Here is a 26,664-nt window from a genome sequence, read left to right as displayed (position 1 = left end):
TTTCAGAATTAAATTACCATTTTAGCATTCAGTTTGATGTTGCTTGAGTCTAGCTTTCCTATCTGCATAATCATGACCCAAATAAGCATGGCTCATTACCTTGAAAAGCAAGCTCCTTATAGGCTTGCTTTACCTACCCTGTGTTGATTGAATTTTGACTACCTCAATTTCTGTTCTGCCTTTTATTCTGGGGTTCAAAAGTACATGTATTTTGGTCTCACCTGACTGGTTCTCTGAATTTCTGTCTCTTTTTGTCTATGATAATGTAATCCACACCTATCTAGTCACCCTCCAAGGCTCTAGGTCAGTGTTGCTTTCCAATTAGCATTATTGACCACATTTGGCTGGAATGTTTTTTATATAGGTATCAAGCTACCTTAGGAAGCCAAAATAATGAAAACAGTTCATATATTTTGAGCATCTCCATATGCCAAGAAATGTTCAAAGCACTTCTTGAATTATCCCAATGACCCTCACAATCACTATATGAGACAGGTACAATTATTATCCTGAGGAAGCGATACTAAGAGAAGTTAAGTAGATGAACAAGTGATAGAGGTGAATTTATGTCCAGGCAGTCTGACTTCAGAATGCATGCATTTAATCTTTCTGTTACCTTGTCTATCAAAAAGTGGCAATGGACTAAGAATAAACCCATTAAATCATTCAAGAATAATGGGAGAAGGTCTCAAATGATGGGAGACTATTTCAAATAATGACACTGAAAGTTATATTAAATTTTAAGTGCAAGAGGCCCAGCAACCCCCACTGGAGGATTATCTCATAACATCAAGATGTTCAAAGGCTAAGTAGTCAAAAATAATAAATTGGTACAGCCTTTATGGAAAACAGTATGAGATTTCTCAAATAACTAAAAGTAGACCTACTATTCAATTCAGTAATTCCACTACTGGGTATACATCCAAAGGGAAAGGAATCAAAATATGGTTTTTAAAAAACCTATACTGATATGTTTATCACAGCACTACACACAAAGGCGAAGTCGTGGAATCAATGTCAGGCAATGGAGGACTGGATTAAAAGAAAAAAATACACACACACACACACACACACACACACCATGGAATACTACTCAGCACTAAAAAATAAAATAAAATAATGTTTTTTTGCTGCAACATGGATAGAACTGGAGGCCATTATCCTCAGTGAAATAATTCACAAACAGAAAGTCAAATATGTTCTCACTTATAGGTGGGAGCTAAATAATGAGTACATGGAAGTACAAAGTGGAATAATGGGCATTGGAGACCTCAAAAGGTGGGAGGGTTGGGGGTGAGGGTTGAAAAACTACCTATTGGATACAATGTTCACTGTTCAGGTGATGGGTACACTAAAAGTCCAGACTTCAGCACTACGCAATGTATGCATATAAGACACCTCACTTGTATCCCCTAAATATATAAAAATAATAATAAACACAATAATAATAAATGTACATAACTGTACAACCGTGGACTTGTTTATGTCTCTGACCAGATTGTGAAGCTTAAGAGAGAAGAAACTGGGACTGTCTTGATCACTGATGGATGCCTAACTACTATTCTAAGGTCTGTTTCATAACAGGGACCCAGTGAATATATGTTTAATGGACAAGGGAAAGAAATGTTTTGGGGTAGTCCCTACAAGGGATATGGTTATAGACTCAATGGAATAAAAGATTCAGTAATAAACAAGGCTAATAAGATGGGGTCAAAATATGGAGAGTCTCTTTTTTCTTAATGACTTCATTCAGGTATAATTGACATACAACAAGCTCTACATGTTTAAAATGTACGATTTGATAAGTTCTGACATGTGTATGCACCTGTAAAACCATCACTATGATCAACACGTAATGGCCATATCTATTCCCCCAAAAGCTTCCCCTTGTTTTTTGGTAATCTCCCTTTCCTGCCTTTTTCTACTCCTTTCCTATCCCATCTCCAGGCAACCACTGATCTACTTTCTGTCACTATAGTTTGCATTTTCTAAAATTACGTATAAAAGGAGTCATACAATAAGTACTGTTTTTGTCTGGCTTCTTTCCTTCAGGACAATTATTTCGAGATGCGTCCACATTGGTGCATGTATCAATAATTAATTTCCTTTTATTGCTGAGTAGTATTTACTATACGGATGTACCACATTTTGTTTATCCTTTCAACTGTTGCCGGACATTTGGGTTGTTTCCAGTTTTGAGCTATATAAACAAAGACACAACGATTTGTATGTAAAGCATCGTATGGACAGCCACCTTATTTCTCTTGGGTAAGTGGCCAGGGGAAGCATGGTTGGGTCATGTGGCAGTGGTATGTTTAGCTTATGAAGAAACTAACAATCGCTTTTCAAAAGTGGTTTTACAATTTTGTATTCCTATAAACAATGTATGAGACCTCTGTTTGCTCTCCATCCTCCTAACACTTTGTGTATTCCTTGGTATTGCTATTGATAATCACTGTCAGAACTTTAGCCATTCTGGTAAGTGTGAAGTGGTGCCTCACCTTGGTTTTGATTTGCATTTCCTAATGAATATTGATGTTGAAAACCTCCTCATATGCTCATTTTCCATCTGTATACCTTACTTCATGAAGTGTCTGTTCTAACCTTTTGCCTATTTTTAAGTGTTTTTTGTTTGTTTGTTTGTTTGTTTTTTACTCTTGAATTTAGAGACTTTATAAATTCAGGACACAAATTTTTTATCTAGGTTCTTGCATAGTCATTAATAGTGACTAGCGCTTACTTCAGGCACATTGTCTTAATTCTTACAACAATCATGTGAGGAAGATCCTATAATTATGACAGTCTTACCAATGAGAAACCTGAGGTTTACAGAGATTAAGTAACTTGGTTAAGATTTTACAGCTAATAAGGGGTACAGCCAGAATTTGAACCCCAAAATCCATACTTTCTTTCTGAATTCCAAAGAGCTGGGAAAATCAATTCTCACTAAAGCAAGCTCTCCAAGAAAAAAAGGAAAAATAAAAGAAATATTTTTTACTGTTAGAGAACAAGCTGTCTTTGAAGAAGTTTTAACATGAGTCCCCATAACACATTTTGGAACAGAGAGTTCTACGGCAGAACAAAATAGATGGGTTAGGTTAATCATAGCTTGTCTGTACCTAGCATCCTTCTTTTGTCTGAGTGTACCTGCATGAACCAACTATGAAATGTGAAGGGTATAATCTAAAGAGGAAACAAATGCCAGAAATTATAGTGAGGTCATTTTCAAATTTGTTGTGAGGGAACAAGAACTGACACCTTAATGCTTCCTGGTAAAAGTGACATTAGGAAGAACTCATTCTACGGACTTTTGGAATTACTTTCACTTTTCACTCAGTGTGCCTTGGTATAGGTGTTCATATATTTTATTCACCTTGTTATACCAAATCTTTAATTTGACAACTATTTCATGCCCATTTTTCTGCTGACACTTTATAAAGACACAGAATAAATAACAGTAAATTTATGAAACACAATTTTCAGGAGTTATATTTTAAAATATTTAACTACCAATGTGGCATGGCCACTGATCAATAATGTGAAGCACCAGCCAATATGCCATGCTTGTATATATCAGAAAAATACCAGTCTGACAATAATTATTATCTTGTTATTATATTGTTTTTCCATTTACAACACATTTTTATATTAAGCATCTCATTTGAATCTCATAGCACTGACAGCTAGGCATGATTATCCCCACTTCACACATAAAAATGACCAGAAAGGTAAATTATTTTTGCCACTGCTTTCCATAGCTAGTTAATAATACAAATGGGAACTGAAATTAAGTCTTATGACTCATGATCCAATAATGTTCCACTATTCCCCACAGTCTCTGGCTCTAAGGAACAAACAGTCCTATTGAAATAATGTGTGCACACCTGTGAAACAAAGACGATACACTTGTTGAAACAAATATATGGTCAACCCATGAGCTTTAGATTCAGACAAGGTTTAAAAATTTAAAGATAAGAAAGTTTAAAAATTGATCTTCCAAAAATGTTGACAATTACTAAATATTCCCAGACTGAAGGAGGCTCCAGAGCTCCACTTGTTCTTGATCAAACGCATCACTGGCATCCTCTACCCAAGTTCCAACCTTAATGCTGCTTACACTAGTCCAAGCCTACAAAGCCTTTCTCCTTGAAGTACGATCCTCAAATAAGTATTATCAGCCTTACCTTGAAGCTTGTTAGAAATGTAGACTCTTAGCTCCCCACCCCACAACAAGATTGTGAATCTGAATTTGCACAAGATCCCAAGGGGATTTTCAAATACATTAACATTTGAGTAGTATTCTAGATCACCTATCATACCCAGATAAGTTTGCATCTCCAATGTGATCTCACAGCCATTATTAAACATGCCCCTCCCAGCTCTTCTACTGGATGCTCTGGAACTTATACTCTATACTGGGACAGCTCCTCCACCAGTTGTGTGTTCATTGTAAAGCTTGGTTTCTTCCTGTAAAAACTGCTTCCCTTGCTGGCCTTTCAAGTGACAGCTGTTATTCCTTTTACATCCCAGATTGCACACAGAGCCTGGAGGTAAGGCTAGGTGCTCTCCATGCTCATTAAAATCATTAATAGTCAATTATTGCCTCCTTCCTCCTTCAAATATCCTACCTTTTTGGAAACATATGCCATCAAGCTCTACCACTATTCTCCTGCCTTGTGGCAGTCATCTGCCACCCTCATTGCTTTCCTCAGCCACTGAAGACCTAAGTCTCAAATTCACCATCTTATTCTTCACCCCTTCTTCACCACTACTCACCTCTTCACCCTCATCACCTCCGCCACTCTATATTCTATCAGCAACTTGACCACTTCCACACCAATGCTGTGGTCTCCATCCAAATCCTTGACTATCTCCCCTTCAGGCTTCTACTTCATTCCACCTCATTCACCCACTACCATGGCCACCACTAGACCTTGCCATTACTAGTAACTGCATTGCCCCTTAAATCTTTTTTCAAACATCTGCTCTTATTTTTGCAGCTCTGTTAACTTTAGAATCTGCCTTGCTCTCCCCTGCAAATTCATCAGGACCTCCATCCCACTGGCCTCACCACTTTTTACTATCCATTCATAACCTGTTTTCTGTCCTCAGTTCCTTCCTTACTCTTCTTAGATTTCATGGGTAACCTGTATAATCACTCCTTTTATATACTCCCAAATTGCTTGCTCCTCTTTTCTCCTCTAGCCTAGTTTGGCAAAACCCCAACTTTAGTTCAACTTAACTGTCCATCTATTTTGCAACTACACTCAAGCAGCTGAATGAGGCTGGAGAAAAACTCACACAGGTCTAACCTGTCTCTCTTCAAATTTTTGACTGTCAAACTTGAGTGGGCCTTTAGCACTATCCAGCAATTTTACTACATTTCTGTAACAAATTCACTCTTCCATCCTGCAGTCACCAACACTCTCTCCCTCTCCTCATTCTCAGCTCTTGACTCACTTCTTATTTCATCAAGAAAATCAAAGCAACCAAAAGATAACCATTACATCTTTTCAATACCAAATCTCTCAAGCTGTCTGCTTCTTTACTCATAATCTTGGATTTTTCACCTAGGGAAAGCCAAACCTTCCATTTATTACAGGGTCTCACTGCCTCTCACCAACGCAAGACTTTACTCCTATAATCAACATTTCTTTCTCCTCACCATCAATTTCCACCTAAATATGAAATCATTACCAACAGCATGCAAATATGTTATAATTTTACATATATATGCATATATGTAAAATATTTAAAATATTTCCATTGACCTCATGTCTCTCTCCAGCTATTTTATTTCTCTACTCACTTTCAGAGAAAAAAAAGTACATGTAATATTAGTATCTTTTCACTTCTTCATATTCTATTCACTTTTTAACCCACTTTGGGCAGGTTTTTCTCCCCACCACTACATGAAAGCCACTGTTATCCGGGTCACCAACAAATCCCGTCTTGCTAAGCCCACTGTTAGTTCTCCATTCCAATCTGTACTCCGCATATCTTCTCCTTCTGGTTCCTCTTCTGCCCCAGGAATTTTGCTGGATTCTGTTCTGACCTCACTAACAACTAACCTAAATTCTCAACTAACCTGAATAAAGCATGAATTGCTACCAGGTTATCATGCTCCTTATTGTAAAAAAAAATGCAAATTGAATGATAGGCTCTTATTAAAAACAATAAAAATAATTTAAAAAACAGTGAGACTACAAGGAATATATCATGTAATAATATTTCAGGTATTATTGCAGGAAATTTTGTTATTCATTAGCTGTGGGGACATAAAGTAAGTCATGTCATTTCTCAGAGTCTCCATTACTCCATCAGTAAAATGAGAAGGTTCATGTTAAGAAACATTCTAAGACCATTTAGTTTAGAGTCTGAGACAGAAACTCTAAGAATTCTTTGCAAATGAGATGTATTATTAGTCAGTAGCTGAAGCCAGAACCAGAAGTGTGTGAACATTAAAGAACTGGCCATATCATTGGTTTGAGGGAGATACCACAATTCAATGATCTGTCAAATATGAGAGAAAATAGTAGCCAGCAATCTGGCATTATATCAGGGCCCTGGAAAGCATGGTCCAATCACAGAACTTGGTTGAAATATGCTTCCTCCCTGCTTCTCAGAGCATGAAATTTATTTAATAGGAAACAAGGGCTTTCATTTTATACTTAGAGATAAGGCATATAACTCAGAGTCAGATAAGTAGGGGGAGGGAAATAGAGGGCACAGGAAAAAAGCTAGGATGTGCGAGAGAGACATCTCAGGGGAGGTGAAGACTGCAAGGGCCAGGATTTCCTAAAAATGTCACCCACTTCATAGTTTTGCTACACAATCACTTTCTGGTTTCTGTGATGTAACTGAGAAAATAATAACTACTTTTATATAATACTTTGTAATCAGCACTCAAGAGTTTTTAGATAATTCAGAAAAATTAAAATGTCTATTATTTATCCTCTTATAATGCCAAATATTCATTAGTCTATTTGCTTTATCATTTCAGAGCAGAAAGGGACCTTAAAGATGACAGACCAAACATCAACTTCACAGATGATGACACAGAAGGTGAATCTACTGAAAAGAGGTAATACAAACTAGAGCATCTTGATCTGGATTGGAATCCTCCAGTTTTTACTCAACCACTGAAAGAAATACAAACAGTAAATAATGCATGTTGATTGGTTACTATGTGCCAGGAATATGCTAAGTATTTACATGATTATTTCATTTCACCCTATCAACTTGAAAGCTTTTTACTCTTATTACACATCTCTCACAGATGAAGAAACACATATTTAAATTGTTAAGTCATTATCCCAAGTCACGTCAGATTCAAATCCAGGCTTCTAATTCCACAGCCTCGTCTCTTAGCCACAAGACCATACTTCCTCTGTCTTGCCACTGGGTGCAGGGTAATGAATACTAAACACTGAGTATATGTGAAACATTTTTGCTATCTTCAAAACTGGCTATAAATGCAGACCTTCCTGCCAAGGCTGAAATGTGTGTAATCTGACATGAAGTAGGAAATTTGGAGGAGCCATGCTGGGAAAATTCTGGCAGAGCTACAAAACATAGCATATGGAGAACAACATGAGGACATAACACAGCTCACTTCTGTTTTCATCAGCACTTGTGGCTCCCCAGCTACTCCAGAAAGCACCCAGCACAGCAAGGCCATTGAATATATTGTTCATTGGCAACACATTTCGAAGCTTCGTTTCTCTGTAGGGATTGTAAATTTTATAGCATGAATATAAACTAGTGGGAGTTCTTTTTTAATGAATGTACCCACACTTTAATCCAGATGACCCGTACTATTTTAGAAGTGGCTATTTTATGATGCTGCCTAGGTTAATTGACAGAAGATAAACAAGCAATATAAGTTAGATAATATTCTAGGTGGAAAACATATTTATAGCTCATCAGTTCCAATCTCTTCACTACAAAAATGGGAGAAATTGAGGTCCAAAAATAGGCATCTAACTTTATCCAGGATCACATTTTAAGCTAAAGGCATATCTAAGTCTGGAACTCAGATTTCCGGACTTCAACCTACTGCTCTTATCACTATAAATGTTAGTTTAGTAAGTTGTACATGCCAAGTTGAACATATACCTGAAGCAGACAGAGGGAAAATGTAAAAGGAAATACAACGGAGAAGAAGCATGTCTGATGGAGACCAGAAAGTGACAACCACAGAAGGGAAGAGCCCTCTCTGTTTGAAGGGAAAAGAGTAAGTAAAATAGTTACAGTTATTGAACATTTTTACCTATGATGAGCTAAAGTGCTAAGAATGAGTGACTTATTTACTCATTTAGCAAATTTTACTGAGTGCTTACTAGGTGCCAGTAATTGTGCTGAGTGCTGAAGATACAACCATAAATAAAATAGATCTAGTCCCTATTTTCATAACATTTTACATCCCAAAATGATAGACAGACCAAATAAAATAAGTCAGGTAAATACAGGAGAAAAAAAATTCATCAAAAAAGTCACAAGTTCAGAGTGCTGTTAAGGTGCCAAACCAAAGACTGAAACAGAAAATACTACAGTATATTGCTTTAGGTAGAATTCAGGGGAAAGTCTTTAAGCAAGAGACACTTAAGCTAAGAACTGAAATATGAAAAATAGGCAGTTTCACAAAGCCACAGGGCAAAGAACATTATAGGCTGAAGGAGCTGCATGTGCAATGACCATGAGGCAGGAAAAAAAAAAAAGCAGGTCAGAGCAATGGAATGACTCCTCTGTTGCTGACATGCTTTGGTTGAGGGGGATGATGGCAAAAAATTAGGTCAAAGAAATGGGCAGGTGGTCCCACACCACTCTCAAATGAAGGATTTTAAGTTGGGGATCAACATCATTCTTTTGTATTTTTTGAAGATCACTTTTTCAAGTTCAGATGGGCTAGACCAAAACCTAGCTAGGACCAAAATGTAGGTATCCCAATTACGTGCATGGTGATCCTGAAAAAGTCTGTTTTCTCTTACATGTTTACCTGATAGTGGGAACGTCAAGTGAGTTGACAAATATAAAATCCTTTTGAAGAAACACTCAAAGCTGAACTGAGGGTAGGGAGGACGCATCCTATATTTTCCCCAGACTGTCCCAACACAAATGGATGCTCATTGAAGACTGGAAAAGATGTCAGCTTCTTACCCAGTTCTCTGGCACTATTCCATATCTTCTGTACAACAATCCTGACAAGACATGCAATTCTGACCTATACAATGGAAAGCAGAGGTTGAGAGAGCTTAAAATGATTTCTCTATCAACAGGGAGTCAGCATTTGTTTCTAAGACTCTTGATCTATCCCAAACCTTAACTATAATTCTTATTAAGTCTCTTCCCAAGCAGGAAGCTCTTAAGATCTTCAGGCTTGACAGTTGCTTAAAATAAGTAGCATAAAGACCAAAACTAACCTTTCTGTTAATAAAAAGATAAACATTTCTGCCAAGATTTACCACTGTTCCTAGGGGACCCATATGGCTTAGTTTAATTCTAACTAATGCAGTACCCCAAAACGCTCTGATATCCTTAGGATGTGAAGTTACAAAAGACTCACTGTAAATAGCACTTGAACTCTAGAAGGAAAAGACAGAAATATATCAAATGATGCCCTGTGCTAATGGATTTGAAAGACTAAGAAACAAAGGTAAGAGAGTAACAGGTCCTGCTGTCAGCTTGACTGGGATACCTGCTGATAAGCCAGCTCTGAGCACTGATACTGTTCATCTTCTCAAGGCTTCAGGTCCATAAACAATACCTTCTAGAGTGAGCCATGCTTCATTAGGAGGCTTGGGTCAGTGGCTTTAAGTGACTAAGTCAAGGCTAACATTTGAGGTGGGGAAAGGGGGTCTCCAGATATATCCCCACCTCCATTAATTTCCTTCCCACTGGGGAAGAAAAGATGGGTTCTCTGAAAGCCTTTGACTAAAGAAGCAGAAACTAGTAGAAGCGCTTGTCAGACAAAGAGATAGAAGGAAAAACAGATTTTCATTTCAACTAAACCAACCTGCCTCTTGTTTTCTGGGTCCCTTAAAGGCACTCTTCTATCTCTAGGCCTTGTTTCCTCATCTCTAAGAGAAAAATTCAGCTTAGATTATGTCAAAGGGTCTTCTGTTCTAATACAGACAGTCCCCAATTAGCGATGACTCCACATAAAATATTTTGACTTTACGAGTGCAAAAATAATATAAATTTAGTAGAAACCATAACCTCATTGTAAGTTGAGAAACATCTGTAGTTTGTGATTTTATATACAAACACTCAAATTAACTACTCTATATAGGTCATGAATCTGAGCTTTTCTAAAGGTAATAAAGGGTTTACAAGAAGCCATCTACACATTTCCTGGTTCTATCTGTTACTAGTGGTGCCCATTTGTGATACTAGGAGTACAGCCTACAACTGTGCAATAGAAAATAACAAACAAGATTGTCAGCCCTTCAAGGAACTGAGCTATGTATTTGCTAACCTGGGAATCTTCATCAATATGTTCATGAAAAACAGGCTAATTATAGTAAAATGAAACAACCATGTGAGAACCTGAATCCATTCCATTTGCTGCTAAGGGTTCATCTCCATTAACTCCAACAACCCTTCATTGAAGCATATACGTTAGGAATATAGGAAAAAGGTTTATGACTCCTGTTGCTAACTCCTTACTGCTCTAGTGCCCCTAACTAAGGATAAGTACACATTGGTCTGTGCTCGGGCCTATATTCCAGCATCACCATAGCAACATTTTCCCATCCATAAAGCATGAGATGGTAATGAAGACAACTGCTGTATAATGAACTGGGCATAAACAAAGGCAGAGCTTCCAAAGGGTAAAGGGGAAGGAATAAATGCTTGCATCTTGGCCTTATCAGAAGGATTTCCCTAGGAGAGAGAAACATATTATATGTACTTATCAATGCAATATTAATATATTGACATATATTATTAGGTCAAGACTTCAAGTTGAATGTTAAAGACATGTTCATTGCTAATTTGTGACATTCTCATCAGGCTTGGCACCTGTGGTCTACTATAAATTGCATCTTGATCATCCACATATGCATTTTCCATGATTTTAAGTGTGCCAGTATATGGGAACTCATTTGGTGTTGTGTGGATCTCTGACTGGGGAGTTTTATTTTTCTTTAGGATCCAAGTTTATCACTTCTCCACTTGCAGAAGATAAATAGGAAGGAATGAAAGAGCTAAAACTCTTTTGCAGGTAGAGAGATCATATCAACTGGGGAGACCCAATGATATTACTTCGTCTCTTTATTCCCACCATGCAGCACAGGCCTTGTACTTCATAGGCACTGGTCAATGTGTATTGGATGGATGAATGGATGGATGAATGGATGGATAGATGGATGGATGGATGGATGGATGGATGGATGGATGGACAAATGAGTAGACAATAAGCATAAGGTTCCTCTTGCTGCCACTCCTATTGTGCCCTTACGTCCCAGTTCCAGTAAGTACGTAGTATCTGGTTACTCTGTGCCTGACTCCTCTGGCTGGGCAATTTGTCTGGTGCTGCTGGATTCTAGGACTGGGATGTAGCCATTGTATTAACATAACTAGAGTCTTGCCACTGTAGCTCTCTGCTGATGGATTTCCTTATTGCTGCCTTCCTGCCTGAACCACACAAGTCACTGCTCCAGGATTTCTATAACTCTGTACAACTTACTACTCTTTCCCTGAATCCTAACACCAAATACTTGATGGCACTTCAGCTTGCTGCTATCATCTTCCCACAGTATATTCTACCTGCTGGACTAGAATTTTTCAAAGCACCTTCACCATTTCTGTTTCTATCCAGTAGGCATAATCCCATCCAGTCACTTCAGAAGCTGCACATCTAAAACTACTACCCAGACTTGTGGCAGAAGGGAAGAGCTTCCATGTCTCCTGATGTTCTCTATCTGGGATCCATTCTCTATGAAGAAGCTTGGAATGTTTATTTTGGACAGTCTCTCCCTGAATAGCCAGTGCTATATAAGACAATTCAGAAAGTACTACTTGCTAAATTGAAATTTATTCAACACCCTGACTTTTCTATTTCATGGCCATCTTCTCTCTAATGACAATCTCTACTTCATCTGGGTCACCCTGTGTTATACCATACCCTAGACCTTTCCTTTAGTCATAACTACTTTACTTCCAAAATCACCTATTTATACATCTCATTGAGATCATAATCTTCTATTCTTCTAGTTTGCTTCTTCAATTATTCTCATTGTAACTACCTGTTTGTTAATCCTTCATTTCTCCCCTTTCTTCTATTTCCTTCTCTTAATCTCCATGATTATTTAAAACACCCTTAATGGAAACTCCATTGTTTCTCTATTTCTATTCTTTGATTTTTTTTCATTATGCCTTTCAAGCAAATCTGTATCTCTATTTGTAAAACTTTATCTACTGTCTCTATGACTATAATCAAGCAGCCATATATGACTGACTGAAATCACATTATTAGGAAAAGTACTTGAATAATAAATTCATGCTTTTAAGGAACACCAGTTATCTTGTGGCGCCAAAGCACCTACATCACTCACCACTCTCCTCACTAACATGTAGGCTCCTCAAAAGTAGAGAGACCATGTTATTTACCATATATTCCCAAGGGCCAGAACAGTGGCTGCTCACCAAATGTGTGTTGCCTGAGTGTTTGACCAGCCTAAAGTTTGTCCCCATTAAACTTGAAACTTTTCCCTATTAACTCAGTTTCCCCTTTGCTGATATGAGTAATTGAGTATTTCCCATTTGCTGATATGACTAAGTCCTCAAAGTTCTTCCTGGCCACTTACCTTTCTTTTATTCTAGTCCCATTAAGGGGGACACCAGCCCAAAGAGGGCCTTTATTGTCACCAATAAACTTAAAACTTTTCCCCATTAACTCAGTTTCCCATTTGCTGATATGACTAAGTGACAGTTTCCCATTTGCTGATATTATCAATTCCTCAAAAATTTCCCTGGTCCCTTACCTTTCTTTCATCCTAAGCCCCTCTCCCTCTCACCTCCTTGATAACTCTCAGCAGAAGCTCTTGCCTTGTACTTCACAACGAAACCTAGGTCACCTTCTTGTCTGTTCTCTTTCCCTAGGCAACTCACCCACACTGACAGTTTTATCTCCTACAAAGAAAGTCTCAAGCATTACAATCTCTGGTTTAGGCCTCCTTTATGAATTCCAGGCCTTTTTATCTAACCTCCCCTGGATTATCACACTGGCTATCACAAAAGTGTATCCAAGCCAGCTAGTTCAAAATTACACATGGTTTTTTGCTCTAAGCTCGGACTCTTTTAGTGTTCTTTATCAATGAGAATGAGCCCACCATCCATTCAATTATACCAGTCAAAACCTAAAAATCATAATTGACACTCTCTTCTATACCCTCCATAATCCACCGCATTTTTCTGTTGTACTTTCCTAAATTTCTCCTACATCTGCCCACTTCTTTTTCCTCTAATCCATAACCCTAGTTTAAGCCCCCCTTATTTCTCATACATTCCTACAATTGGCTCCAGATATATCTCAGATCTACTCCTAACCCCTCCAATGTGTTCATACTACAGCTGGACGTATTGTTTCAAAATGTAAAACTGGTCATATCACTCCCATGTTATGACCTAATAGCTTTACATTGCTTTTAGGCTAAACACCAGAAAACTTAAAATGACCCATAACATCCTGCATGGTTACAGCCCACTCTCCAGGCACTTGCCATACATAACTCCCATTTTCTCTCTATACTCCAGCCAAATTACCCCCCATTTGGTTTCTCAAATGAATCATGCTTCTGCTAGAACTGCAACCTCTTCATACTGATACCTTTGTCTAAAATTTTCTCCCTGGGCTCTCTTCACCTGGTTAGCTCCTATATATCCTCTAATATCACCACATTCATGACTTACTCAATCTTCTCTGTCCTGCCAGAGAAGGCCAAATCTCCACAATACATGTTCCCTGAGCTTTCATGCATTTCTCTTTCATCATAGTTATTCCAATTATAATCATGCAAGCATAAATTATAATTACATTCTAATTTTAATTGTCCATCAATTTAAGAGTTTATTTGAATAAATGAGTATCCTGTCAGTAGATTCTCAACTCCATGGGGGCAGAACTGTACCAAGCACAGTTTCTGACAAATACCTTAAATATTAATAAATGAAAAAGTACTCAACAAATGGTGATGGTGACAGTACTAATAGTAATTTTAATACTAGACTAATAACATGCTTTCTTTATAGACAAGCCAATCTAGGGAAAGAGAATACTCTCAACCCAAACCCAGCTATCTTCTCATATGTAGTGAATCATAACCATGTTCCCATTTTTCTGCATCCTAAACACCCTCAGGACTTACCATGGCAGGTCAAAGAGAAATATGGCAATAAGGATATAAAGATGTAAACGTCACAGCTCAGGTAGTGGATCTCTGTAGTTATTACTTGTCTGGCTTCTTCCTCCCTTTTCCCAGTAGAAACCTGGTCCTTGTCTGCCAATCACAATATTAGGCAAGAAATCTAAGCTAAGACAACTCTGTTCTTTCCCCGGGGAATTTAACCCTTAAGCAGAAATCCAAAGGGAGAGAATATAGAGTTGAGCCCCAGACAACAGTGTAGTGTCCCAAAGATGTTCTAATGCTCACAAGTATCTGCTGCTCGACTCCCGGAGCTACCCTCCTTTCTTTCCCACCCAAGACCAGGCTGTTTATCTCATCCTTTAATTCTGTGAATCACCCAGTATTCTCCAATTAAATAAGTTGTAGATTTTTTTATTTGCTTCTGCAGCATTATTAAAGCTTTCCATTAAAGAAAATTAACTGATATATAATCCATAAACTAAAATTCATATAGAACAGATCTTATCTCACGCCAAAAATATACCTTCTTTCCAAGTTTTCATACAACATTTACAAAAATTGATCATATCAGAGCAAAGAGAAATATCTCAATAATTTTAAAAAGCAGAAATTATACAATCAACATTTTCAAATAAATGATTTCAAAAACTCCTAAAACTTAATCATATAAAAAAAAATGACAGACACATAAATTGCCTTCAACGAAAATGTCATTAAAGAAAAAAGTCAGCGTATGTATGCCTTCTATTTTTAAATATTTTAAACCACTTGTGGGATGCCTACCATGTACCAGTGTATCAGCCATTGATCAAATCTTTTCATTAGTAGATTAGCCTCCTTGAACTCTTAGTGCAAGAAAACAGCATTTATTTAACGCTTACTATATACTAAGCCCTGTACTAAACTATTTATATTCATTTTGCCATTTAATCCACACAACAATCCTAATGAGTTATAAATTATTAACACCATTTTACTGATGAGAAAATTGATGCACAGATACAGAATGTAACTTGTCCAAGGTCACATAGTTTCAAGCAGCAAACTTAAATCTTGGTCTGCCTGACTATAGAGTTCAAGTTTTCCTCACTACATTGTTAATTAATTTAGTGTTATCACTAAAAAACAAAAACTATGACAAAAACAGCAAACCGCAAGAATAGAAAAAAAAACTATGGGAAACCTAATGATCACAAATTAGATCTTAATGTCACACAGGAAGCTAGCCTGCTCTCCTCCTTTCCGTTTTTCCTCCTCTTCCCTTCATGTGTAAACCTATCCACTCATTGAAGCTTGACTCGGTATTCTTTGCACTTTTTATGTTGCAGCACTGTGCTAGTCATGGGAGTAGAGCAGTGAACAAGTTAGATAGTGCCCTGTCTTTACAAACCGTATCATGCTGATTGGAAATACTGACAATTTGAACAAGAAACTATAAAAATCTCTGGAAGCTTCAAGCATTTTTTTTCAAAGTATTATTGAAATTCACAACAACCCTGTGAGTAGGTGAAATAAAAATAATTGATGATTTTTAAATCCACACGACATTGAAGCAAACACTCATTATATCACATATAGACCCCTTTGGTCGTGGAACTGGGATTTATATACAGGCTCTCTGACTGCTGAGATTAGAACTTTCATCCACTGTTCTTCCTCATTTTCTCCTATAGCCTCAATCATAACCCTAGATTATTTATTGAAATAACCAATGACAAACCTCAGCTCAAAAGTCTGAGGGAGAACTAATGAAGAGCATATACCTGTTGGCATTCTTAGTTTATGTTCCTTCTGACTTCTTAGTTTATATTCCTTATGACTTCAGCTCCTGTTCATGTTACTCTTGCAGCCTGCTTTGCTACCACTGAAAGACTCCTTCTGCAATATTATGTTTCCCCTCTCCTTGCTTTTGCTGTTTGGCCCTAAGGACAGATACCAGATCAATTTAAAAAGCTGGTTGTTTAATTTCGGCTGTGTGTGTGTGTGTGTGTGTGTGTGTGTGTGTGTGTGTGTGTGTGTGACAGATTGAGAAAGAGAGAGGGAGGGAGGAGAGAGAGAAAGGAGAGAAAGACAAGAGGCAAACACAGAGATAGAGCCAGAAATAGTGAGCTAGAGAGAGAATGAACCAGCCTAGGCAGAAATTAAGGTAGGAAAAAGTCATCAATTTTAATTTTAACCTGGGACAGGTCACTGTCCTTCTCTAACCTTCAGTTCCTCTTGTATAAAATAAAATTGCAAATTAGATGATCCCTGAGTTTCTTCCAGCTCTGAGAGTCAACAGCTCAAAATTGATCCTGTATTAAACAACATCTGTTTCTTCCAGTATCACCTCATGTACCTCTGAGAACTTGATGCAAGAATGACTGGAGTAGTTTGAAAAACCCTAACAGCCTTGCCAGCTAAACGGGATCTGCTCCCCTGACATCATGCCCCAAGTTCTCTGCTTTGGATATCATTCCTAGACTCACAGGAGCATACCAGTTCAGAAAGAACTATTGAGGTCATCTAATCCAGCAGTCCTCACACTTTCATGTGCAAACAAATCTCCTGAGAGTCTTGTAGAAATGTGCACTCTGATTGAGGAGGTTGAGCTGGGCATAAGATTCTGCAAGTCTAACAGGCTCCCATATGATGCTGATGCTGTTGGTCTGCAGAGGACACTTGAGTAGTGAGACACGCATTCATCTTTGTCTGGTTTGTAATCCTTTCCAGCATCCCTGAACGGTCTCTAGTCTCTCTTAAATATTTTCCCTTCAAGAGTTCAAACACTTCTCCTGTCTCAGCCTCCGAAGTAGCTGGTACTACAGGCATGCACCACCATGCCTGGCTAATTTGTGTATTTTTAGTAGAGATGGGGTGTCACTATGTTGGCCAGGCTGTTCTCAAACTCCTGACCTCAAATGATCTGCTCACCTAGGCCTCCCAAGGTCCTGGGCTTACAGGCGTGAGCCACTATGCCCAGCCTGGAATGGTATCTTTTATTCTCTGTTCTTTATGGTGTTGTCAAAAGTCTAGTTTTCTATTTATTTATTATTTACTCAGGACAATTTGTGTGAAAAGACATTTCAAATAAAAAAAGAAAAATTGACCATGAAACATTAAATAATAATCAACTTTAAACCAAATTAAGATGACAACGTTATGCCTCAAAAAGGAAAAATTGATGGGGCCCAACATTATCAAGGGTTTAAGGGCTTGTGCACTCTTGGTCCTTTTGGCAAAACTGTAAATTCGAATAGTCCTTTTAGGAGAACTAAAATGTGAAAGATGAATGTGACTTTTCTAATATCTCTAAGACATGCTTTAAAAGAAGTGTTAAAAAGAAGTACAGTTGTTCCTCTACATCCAGAGATTCCACATCATTTAATTCAATCAACTATAGATTTAAAATATTCTGAAAAAAAGACAATGAAAAATAACACAAATTAAAAAACAAAACATTCTGACAACCATTTACATGCCATTTACATTTTATTAGGTATTATAAGTAATCTAGAGATTATTTAAAGTATATGAGATAATATGCATATATTATATGCAAATATTATGCCATTTTATATAAAAGACTTGAGCATACACAAATTTTGGTATCCACTAGGGTCCTGGAACCAATCCCCTGCAGATAACGAGGACAACTGTGTATTAGGATTAGTTTTCTTAATCCCGTCTTTTTGACTCAAGAATTCTACTTCTATGAATATGGTTATTGAAAACATTTTCATCCCAATCAATTTTTTCTCCTTTATTTCAAAATTGGTAATGCAACTATTACTACTGTAATGCTTATCAAGCACTTACTGTGTGCCAGGTACATATATTAATTTGTAATGACCTTGAAGTAGATATTGTTATTGCCCCAGTTTTTTAAACTTTTATTTTAGGTTTGGGAGTACATGTGCAGGTTTGTTATTTAGGTAAAATAGTGTCATGGGGGTTTGTTGTACAGACTATTTTGTCACCCAGGCACTAAGCCTATTTATTTTTTCTATCCTCTCCCTCCTCCCACCCTCCACCTTAAGAAGGCACCAGTATCTGTTGTTCCCTTCTTCATGTCCATGAGTTCCCATCATTTAGCACTATTTGTTTTTTTGTGTGTGTGAACTTTTGAAAACACTTTATTTTATTTTATTTTTTATTATACTTTAAGTTCTAGGGTATGTGTGCACAACATGCAGGTTTGTTACATATGTATACATGTGCCATGTTGGTGTGCTGCGCCCATTAACTTGTTATTTACATTAGGTATATCTCCTAATGCTATCCCGACCCCTCCCCCAACCCCACGACAGGCCCCAGTGTGTGATGTTCCCCTTCCTGTGTCCAAGTGTTCTCATTCTTCAATTCCCACCTATGAGTGAGAACATGTGGTGTTTGGTTTTTTTGCCCCATTTGTAAGTGAAAGCATGTGGTATTTGGTTTTCTGTTCCTGTGTTATTTTGCTAAGGATAATAGCCTCTAGCTCCATCCATGTCCCTGCAAAGGACATGATTTCATTCTTTTTTATGTCTGCATAATATTCCATGGTATATTTGTACCACATTTTCTTCATCCAATCTGTCATTGATGGGCATTTAGGTTGACTCCATGTCTTTGCTATTGTGAACAGTGCTGCAATGAACATTTACATACATGTGTCTTTATAATTAAATGATTTATATTTCTCTGGGCATACACCCACTAATGAGATTGCTGGGTTAAATGGTAGTTTCTGTCTTTAGCTCTTTCAGGAATTGCCACACTGTTTTACACAATGGTTGAAATAATTTACTCCCACCAACAGTGTATATGTGTTCCCTCTTCTCTGCAACCTCGCCAGCATCTGTTATTTTTTGACTTGTTAATAGCCATTCTAACTGGTATGAGATAGCATCTCACTGTGGCTTTGATTTGCATTTCTCTAATGATTAGTGATTTGAGCTTTTTGTCATATGATTGTTGGCTATGTCTATGTCTTCTTTTGAAAAATGTCTTTTCATTTCCTTTGCCCACTTTTTAATGAAGTTGTTTGTTTCTTGAAAATTTAAGTTCCTCATATATGCTGGATATTAGACTTTGGTCAGATTCATAGTATACAAATATTTTCTCCCATTCTGCAGGTTGTCTGTTCACGCTTTTGACAGTTTGTTTTGCTGCACAGAAGCTCTTTAGTTTAATTAGATTCCATTTGCTGATTGTTGCTTTTATTGCAATTGCTTTCAGTGTCTTTGTCATGAAATCTTTCCCCGTTCCTATGTTCAGAATAGTATTGCCTAGATTGTCGTCCAGGGTTTTTATAGTTTTGAGTTTTACATTTAAGGCTTTAATCCATCTTGGGTTGATTTTTTTATATGATGTAAAAAAGTTTCAATCTTCTGCATGTGGCTAAGCCAGTTATCCCAGCATCATTTATTAAATAGGGAGTCTTTTCCCCATTGTGTTTTTGTCAGCTTTGTCAAAGATCAGATGGTTGTAGGTGTGCAGCCTTATTTCTGGGCTGTCTGTTCTGTTTCATTGATTTATATGACTGTTTTTGTACTCGTACTATGCTGTTTTGGTTACTGTAGCTTTGTAGTATAGTTTAAAATCAGGTAACATGATGGCTCCATTTTGCTCCTTTTGCTTAGGATTGCCTTGGCTATTTGGGCTCTTTTTTATTCCATATGAGTTTTAAAATAGTTTTTTATAGTTCTGTGAAGAATATCATTGGTAGTTTTACAGGAATAGTACTGAATCTGTAAATTGCTTTGAGCAATACGGCCATTTTAATGATATTGATTCTTCCTATCCATGAGCATAGAATTTTTGTCCATTTGTTTGTGTCATCTCTAATTTCTTTGAGCAGTGCTCTGGAATTCTCATTTTAGAGATCTTTCGGCTCCCTAGGTAGCTAAATTCCTAGGTATTTTATTCTTTCTGTGGCAATTGTGAATGCAATTGCATTCCTGATTTGGCTCTCGGCTTGGCTGTTGTTGGTGTTTAGAAATGCTAGTAATTTTTTTACATTGATTTTTTTATCCTGAAACTTAGCTCAATTTGTTTGTCAGCTGAAGGTTGCTCCAATTTTTAAAGGGGTAGAAATAGTGACTCAGAGAGGTTAAGCATCTGCTCAAGGTCACACAGCCAGTAAGTGTGAGGCCTAGATATTTGGTAGTCCTGCTGCCTTTATTTTCTTTCTATCTCTTCCCACCATCTCTACTGTCACTATCTGAGCCCAAGTGACTGTTATCCCTTATTTAGACTAGTGAAATAGCCTATATCTCCTCATCTTTCCCACCTCCATTCATTTTCTCCCTGCAGCCAAGAGGGATCTTTTTGAAAATCATGTCTTTCCCCTGTTTAAAATGTTTCATTGGCTTCTTTAATAGCAAAGAGAAACAAAAGCAAAGGCCTTAGTATGGCCTACAAGTCTCTGCATGGTCCTGATCTCACAGCATGCTCCCCAGGCTCAGTTGTTACCTGTGGAGGGTGTCCAGGTTCTTAGCATCCTGAACAAAGAATTGGACAAAATGCACAAACAAAGCAAGGAAAGAATGAAGCAACAAAAGCAGAGATTTATTGAAAACAAAAGTACACTCCACAAGGTGGGAGCCCGACTGAGCACAGTTGTTTAAGAACCCAGTTACAGAATTTTCTGGGGCTTAAATACCCTCTAGAGGTTTCCCACTAGTTACTTGGTGTACACCCTATGTAAATTAAGTAGTGGCCTACAATCGTTCTGACTGGTTGTGGAAAGTGACCACTCAGAGGCTGAAGTGAAGTCACAAAGTTATACTCCTCTAAATAAAGACTTGGCCCAAGACCAGCCTGATTGGTTGTGGGAGAAGACCAATCAGAGGTACTTTCAGTTTTTCATCTGCCATGCAGAAAAAGGGGAGTTGCAAAGGGCATAACCTGTGGTCCTTTTGATACTTAGGCGTGGAAAGTTGGGGTTTTCCTTTTGATTTAGTTCTAGGAAGTCAGCATGAATCGGCCTTAGGTTCCCTGCCTCCAGACCCTATTCTCCTGCCTCACAGTGGCCTCCACACCTCCTCCTCATGGGTACCAACCTCTCTTCCCTCCCTGGACGTTTGCACACACTCTTTGCTTTGCCTGGAATGCTCCTCTTCCAACTCTTACCTCCAATGCTTCATGTTGTGAGTTTCTACTCTCTGATCTCTGCTCTAGATCACATCTCATAGCATTCCTAATAAAGTACCTCTCTTGCGTGACCCTGGTATAGTTTTACATTATTATATGATTAGTTGATTAGTCTAAGTCATAAACATACCCTGACTATTTTTGTTCAAAATACCTTTCACCATGCCTGGCACACTGGTGTTAACTACAGGTAACCTTATTATATAAATAATACTAATATGAAAAATTGCCACTTACTTTATCCTGCGAGCTAATTTACACCAGAACAATCTGTGTACATTTACAATCTGTTCTAGTGTAAATACTTCAGTGCAAAATACTTCGACAAGTTCTATTAACTTGAGTGCATAAAATTTTATTTTGTAATTTAAATGGAAAAGTCCCTTACATTGTGAATCCCAGAACTGAGTACATGTCAGCTATGGACTGACCCTTGGGTGAACATATTGTATCTGTAGGAATACTCTGTTTAAATGTAGGTACCCCTGAAATGCATGGCTCAGTAATTTATGTGAAAATAGCATAGCTTTTGTGACATGGTGATTCTGAGCCGTAACTCACTGCAAAGGCTCTGCATTCAGACAGCAAGTGGTCAGGTCCTGTACAAATACTGTGGCACTGATGAAAATTAACTGTGTGAGTTCGTGAAGCATGTAACCTTTCTAAATCTTGGCTTTTCTCATCTGTAAAATGTGGGTAATAAAAATACTTCCTCTTCGGGTTGTTGCAAGGATTAAATTAGAGAATACAAACAAAGCACTTAGCTCAGTGCCAGTCGATCATGAAAGCTGGCATTGTTGATGATGATTTTCCCTCACAGAGAAGAGATGCTTAAAGAAATAATAAGATTTTAAGCATGACTGGGGCAGGAAATTTTAGACAATGGAGGATTTTTCTCCTTTTAAATAATACCACTAGCGAGGAGCTGTCTTTACTCAGTCACGTTCTGATCTACAGAGCAAACTGTGTATTCTAGATGCGACTCAGGTATCCACTTTCATAAAGAAATAATTACCAAAGCTTCCATCTGCTAGTGTTTTAAGCACCCTTAGTCATTCTCTGTTTTAAATCAATAAAAGCCATTGAGATTGGAGCTGAAACTGATTCTATTTCCATCAAAGAGTTCAGAAAGAAATCAACAGCCACCCATGATTCTCATTGTGGATATGTGACATCTCTTGCCACAAAAGTTCACCCTGACTTTCTGGGAAACTGTGAAGGCATAGATGTATCTATAAAAATTAATCTAAATCAAGGACCTTTCTCCTTTGTCTCCTATAACTCTGCTAGAGTACAGACCCACTAGGCCTCATTTAAAAAACACTAGATTGATCATCAGGGTGGAAGAATTACTGTGATTAGCCAAATGCCACTGATATTTTTGGAACATAAAAGGGACCTTAGCTTTCATAAAAAATACTCTCAATTTAGTGATGAGGAGAAACATTTTAAAAAATGAGCGAAGGACACAAATAGACATTTCTCCAAAGAAGATGTACGAATGGCCAATAGATATATGAAAAGATCCTCAATGCCACTAGTGTCTGTCTGCTCAAACTAGTGCACATAGTCTTGTTCTGGTGCATAACAGAACTGAAGATAACTCCCCTTGTTCTAGGCACTCTGTTTTCATTATTGTTATACAAGGTCACACGAGCATTTCCTAACTCCCTGGGATGCCAATGCTGAAGAGAGCTGGAATGTTATGCCTCTGAATCAAAGTTCTGTTCCTACTAACAGAACTTTCTAGAAAATTTCTTCACATTGTTAGTGTCTATAAAATAAAAACTTTCTTATAAGATGATGATGATTTGCCTAATTATTCCTTTGACAAATGTGGTTGCCTTATATCCAATCTAGTTGCTACAAGGCCTCTTCGTTTATATTCCCTTTACTGAGTAAATCCTCATTACCCAGAAGAGTACTAGATACTAAAGCACAAGGAGAAGTCCCTTGGAAAGATAGGATTGAGAAGCCAACACCCCCATGGTCACATCTTCCCAGGAGTTTTTTTTACTCTCCTTCAGGTGGTGGAATTTTCCATATTATCCCAGATGAAGACAGTGTAACACAAAAGTTTCCCTTCCCAGCCACAATTGACACAGGCGAAAAAAAGCCTTTGTTGTTTAAAGTCACTGAGAGTTTGGGGTTGTTACCTCAGCAAAATCTAGTCCAAGTTACTGACTCAAAACTGGATCTGAAAGTGGAGCATTGCTATAGAACTCTAAAGTATATGGCATTTGTGTAGGGGCCAGATAATGGGCAAATTAAAAAGTATTATTAGAAGCTGGAAGTGTCCATGTGGGAAACTAATAACTTGCCCTTTTAGTTTATAGGTCTCTGGAATGAGAGGATCCTCATATGGATGTGACAGAGAGAATACTGTTCTATTTTCTGCTATAAAGAACATCTTGGATGTTCTCCAGAGATCCTGGATTTTTAACTTGCAGCTGTGACTGGGCTAGGAATGTTGAGGTATTTGCAATAGAGAAGGGAGAAGAGTCTTTTGCCTGCAAGAAAGAATGTTTGTGTCCAGAGGAGCACAACATATAGTCATTAATTCTATTTACCAAGTAGTTTTGGCTTTCTCCTCCTAAGCACATAGTGAGATGATTCTTTGTGCCCTCCTTGGAATTAGGATTTCCCATGTAACTTGATTTAGCCCTCAGATGTGAATGGAAGTGATCTCTGTCATTCCTAGGCAGAACATTTAAGTAGGGTCCCCTTGGGAATCCTCCTTTGGGAATTGTAAAAACACCGGTTGGAGCCTGAATTCCAATGTGAGATCAGTGTAGGACCGAGGCTACTGGACAACCCTTGATGACATGTAGAATGAGCAAGAAATAAACCTTTATTTTAGTCTACAAAAATTTGGAAATTTTTGTTACTGAAACATAACCTAACCCAAATGACTGATATACTATGTGAGTTTCAACTATTCCCGTAATCTGCATGTGCTTCTAATGGCAGGGATAAACAAACAGCCTACCTCGTAGGCAGTATTGTAAAGATTGGATGTGCTGATACATGTAAAAGCTTACAACAGAGCCTGGAAAGAATAAATGTTCAACAGATGTTATCTAGTGTTATTGTTTTTTATTTTATAGATTTTAGAAAATGCTACTAGTACTCCCAAATCATAATCCCTTGGCCCACGTGGTTTTAGCTACAGCTGGGAAGGATGGCCCTTTGCAAGCTCAGACTTACCCAGGCTGATAGGGTTGCATCATAAGTCTATGCCACATTTCTATTTTTCTACTCCATAGCCTTCCCTGACACATGGAAGCCTATGCAACCCATGAGCAAGAATAGCCCAGAGATATAGGGGAGTTATTGCCCCAGGAGCAAACCTCAAACAATAGGGGACAGAAATTGGTGGGTAAATACTGATTTCTTATTTTTCAGGGGAACGATTGAGAGGCTCTCTCTTCACTTATCAGGAAATCTCAGTGGAATTGACTCTAAATTATTGTTCTTTGAGGTTTTCTAAATATTAGTTCCCCCTCTGTCCATGGGTGTCATCCAAATATTTTTTCAAATATTTGAAAGTGATCCTCATGCCCCACTTTTTTCCTCTGAGTCTTCTTCAGGCAAACATCTCCACTTGCATGAAATCTTACCTACAAGATATTGAGCCCCTTGCTATTCTCACCATCTTCACATAGTTGGTAAGTACAGGTGCAAACCTTGGTGACCTGGGGAACAGATGTCTATATACTTTCCTAGCAGCTATTCTGACTTGCTATACTGCACTAAAAGTTAATTAAAAGCTGGAAGTACTCCTCATTTTAGCAGCTCCAAGCACATCTCCCAGTTTTTAAATCTTGTAATAGTCTTTCTGACCCCAATAAAAAGAAAGACATCCCCATTATTAAATTATCATTATTATTCAATTGCATATCCTATTATTAAATACTTATTTAAATATTATGTTATTTAAAATAATTTACACTGAATATTTTACCAGGAACTATTTTATTCCCCTAGAAATCCTGTAAAGCAATACTGCTATTTTACTCATTTTGCTGATGGAGTAACTGAGGCTTACAGAGTTTAATTATGTTCCTTATGGTCACATAGCTAGTAGGAGGCAGAACCAAGATTTGAATCCCAAAGCTACGCTGCAGTCCATGCCTTTATTACTTCTATAGCATCTCCCTGCATTGAGCCTGCTACTACATTCTGTACTAGACATCATCCTGTTTGATTAGACCTACCCTGTCACAATGTGGAAATGCCTTTGAATTGTAGATTTGTTGCCTCATATATTAAGAAATATTGGCTGGGCACGGTGGCTCACACCTGTAATCTCAGCACTTTGGGAGGCCAAGGTGGGTGGATCATTTGAGGACATGAGTTCAAGACCAGCTTGGCCAACATGGCGAGACTCCATCTCTACTAAAAATATACAAATTAGCCAGGCATGCCTGTAGTGTGCATGCCTGTAGTCCCAGCCTGTAGTCCCAGCTACTTGGGAGCTACTGTGGTGCATGCCTGTAGTCCCAGCTACTTGAGAGCTACTGTGGTGCATGCCTGTAGTCCCAGCTACTTGGGAGGCTGAAGCAGGAGAATCACTTGAACCCAGGAGGCAGAGATTGCAGTGAGTCGAGATTGCACCACTGCACTCTAGCCTGGGCAACAAAGTGAGAATCTGTCTCAAAAAAAACTACAGAACTACAAAACACTGCTGAAAGAAATCATCAATGACACAAACAAATGAAAACACATCCCATGCTCATGGAGAGCAGAATCAATACTGTGAAAATGACCATACTGCCTAAAGCAATCTATAAATTCAATGCAGTCCTCATCAAAATACCACCATCATTCTTCACAGAATTAGAAAAAACAATTCTAAAGTCCATATGGAACCAAAAAAGAGCCACATAGCCAAAGAGAGGCTAAGCAAAAAGAATAAATCTGGAGGCATCACACTACTTGAGTTCAAACTACACTATAAGGCCATAGTCACCAAAACAGCATGGTACTGGTATAAAAATAGGCACAAAGACCAAAAGAACAGAATCGAAAATCCAGACATAAACCTAAATACTTATGGCCAACTGATCTTCAACAAAGCAAACAAAAACATAAAGTGGGGGAAAGGACTCCCTTTTCAACAAATGGTGCTGGGACAATTGGCTAGCCACATGTAGGAGAATAAAACTGGATCCTCATC

This window comes from Pan paniscus, chromosome 4 (assembly GCF_029289425.2).
Source record: "Pan paniscus chromosome 4, NHGRI_mPanPan1-v2.0_pri, whole genome shotgun sequence".
Lineage (NCBI taxonomy): Eukaryota > Metazoa > Chordata > Mammalia > Primates > Hominidae > Pan > Pan paniscus.
The sequence above is the reverse complement of the archived record's forward strand: the minus strand, read 5'-3'. Positions refer to the sequence as shown.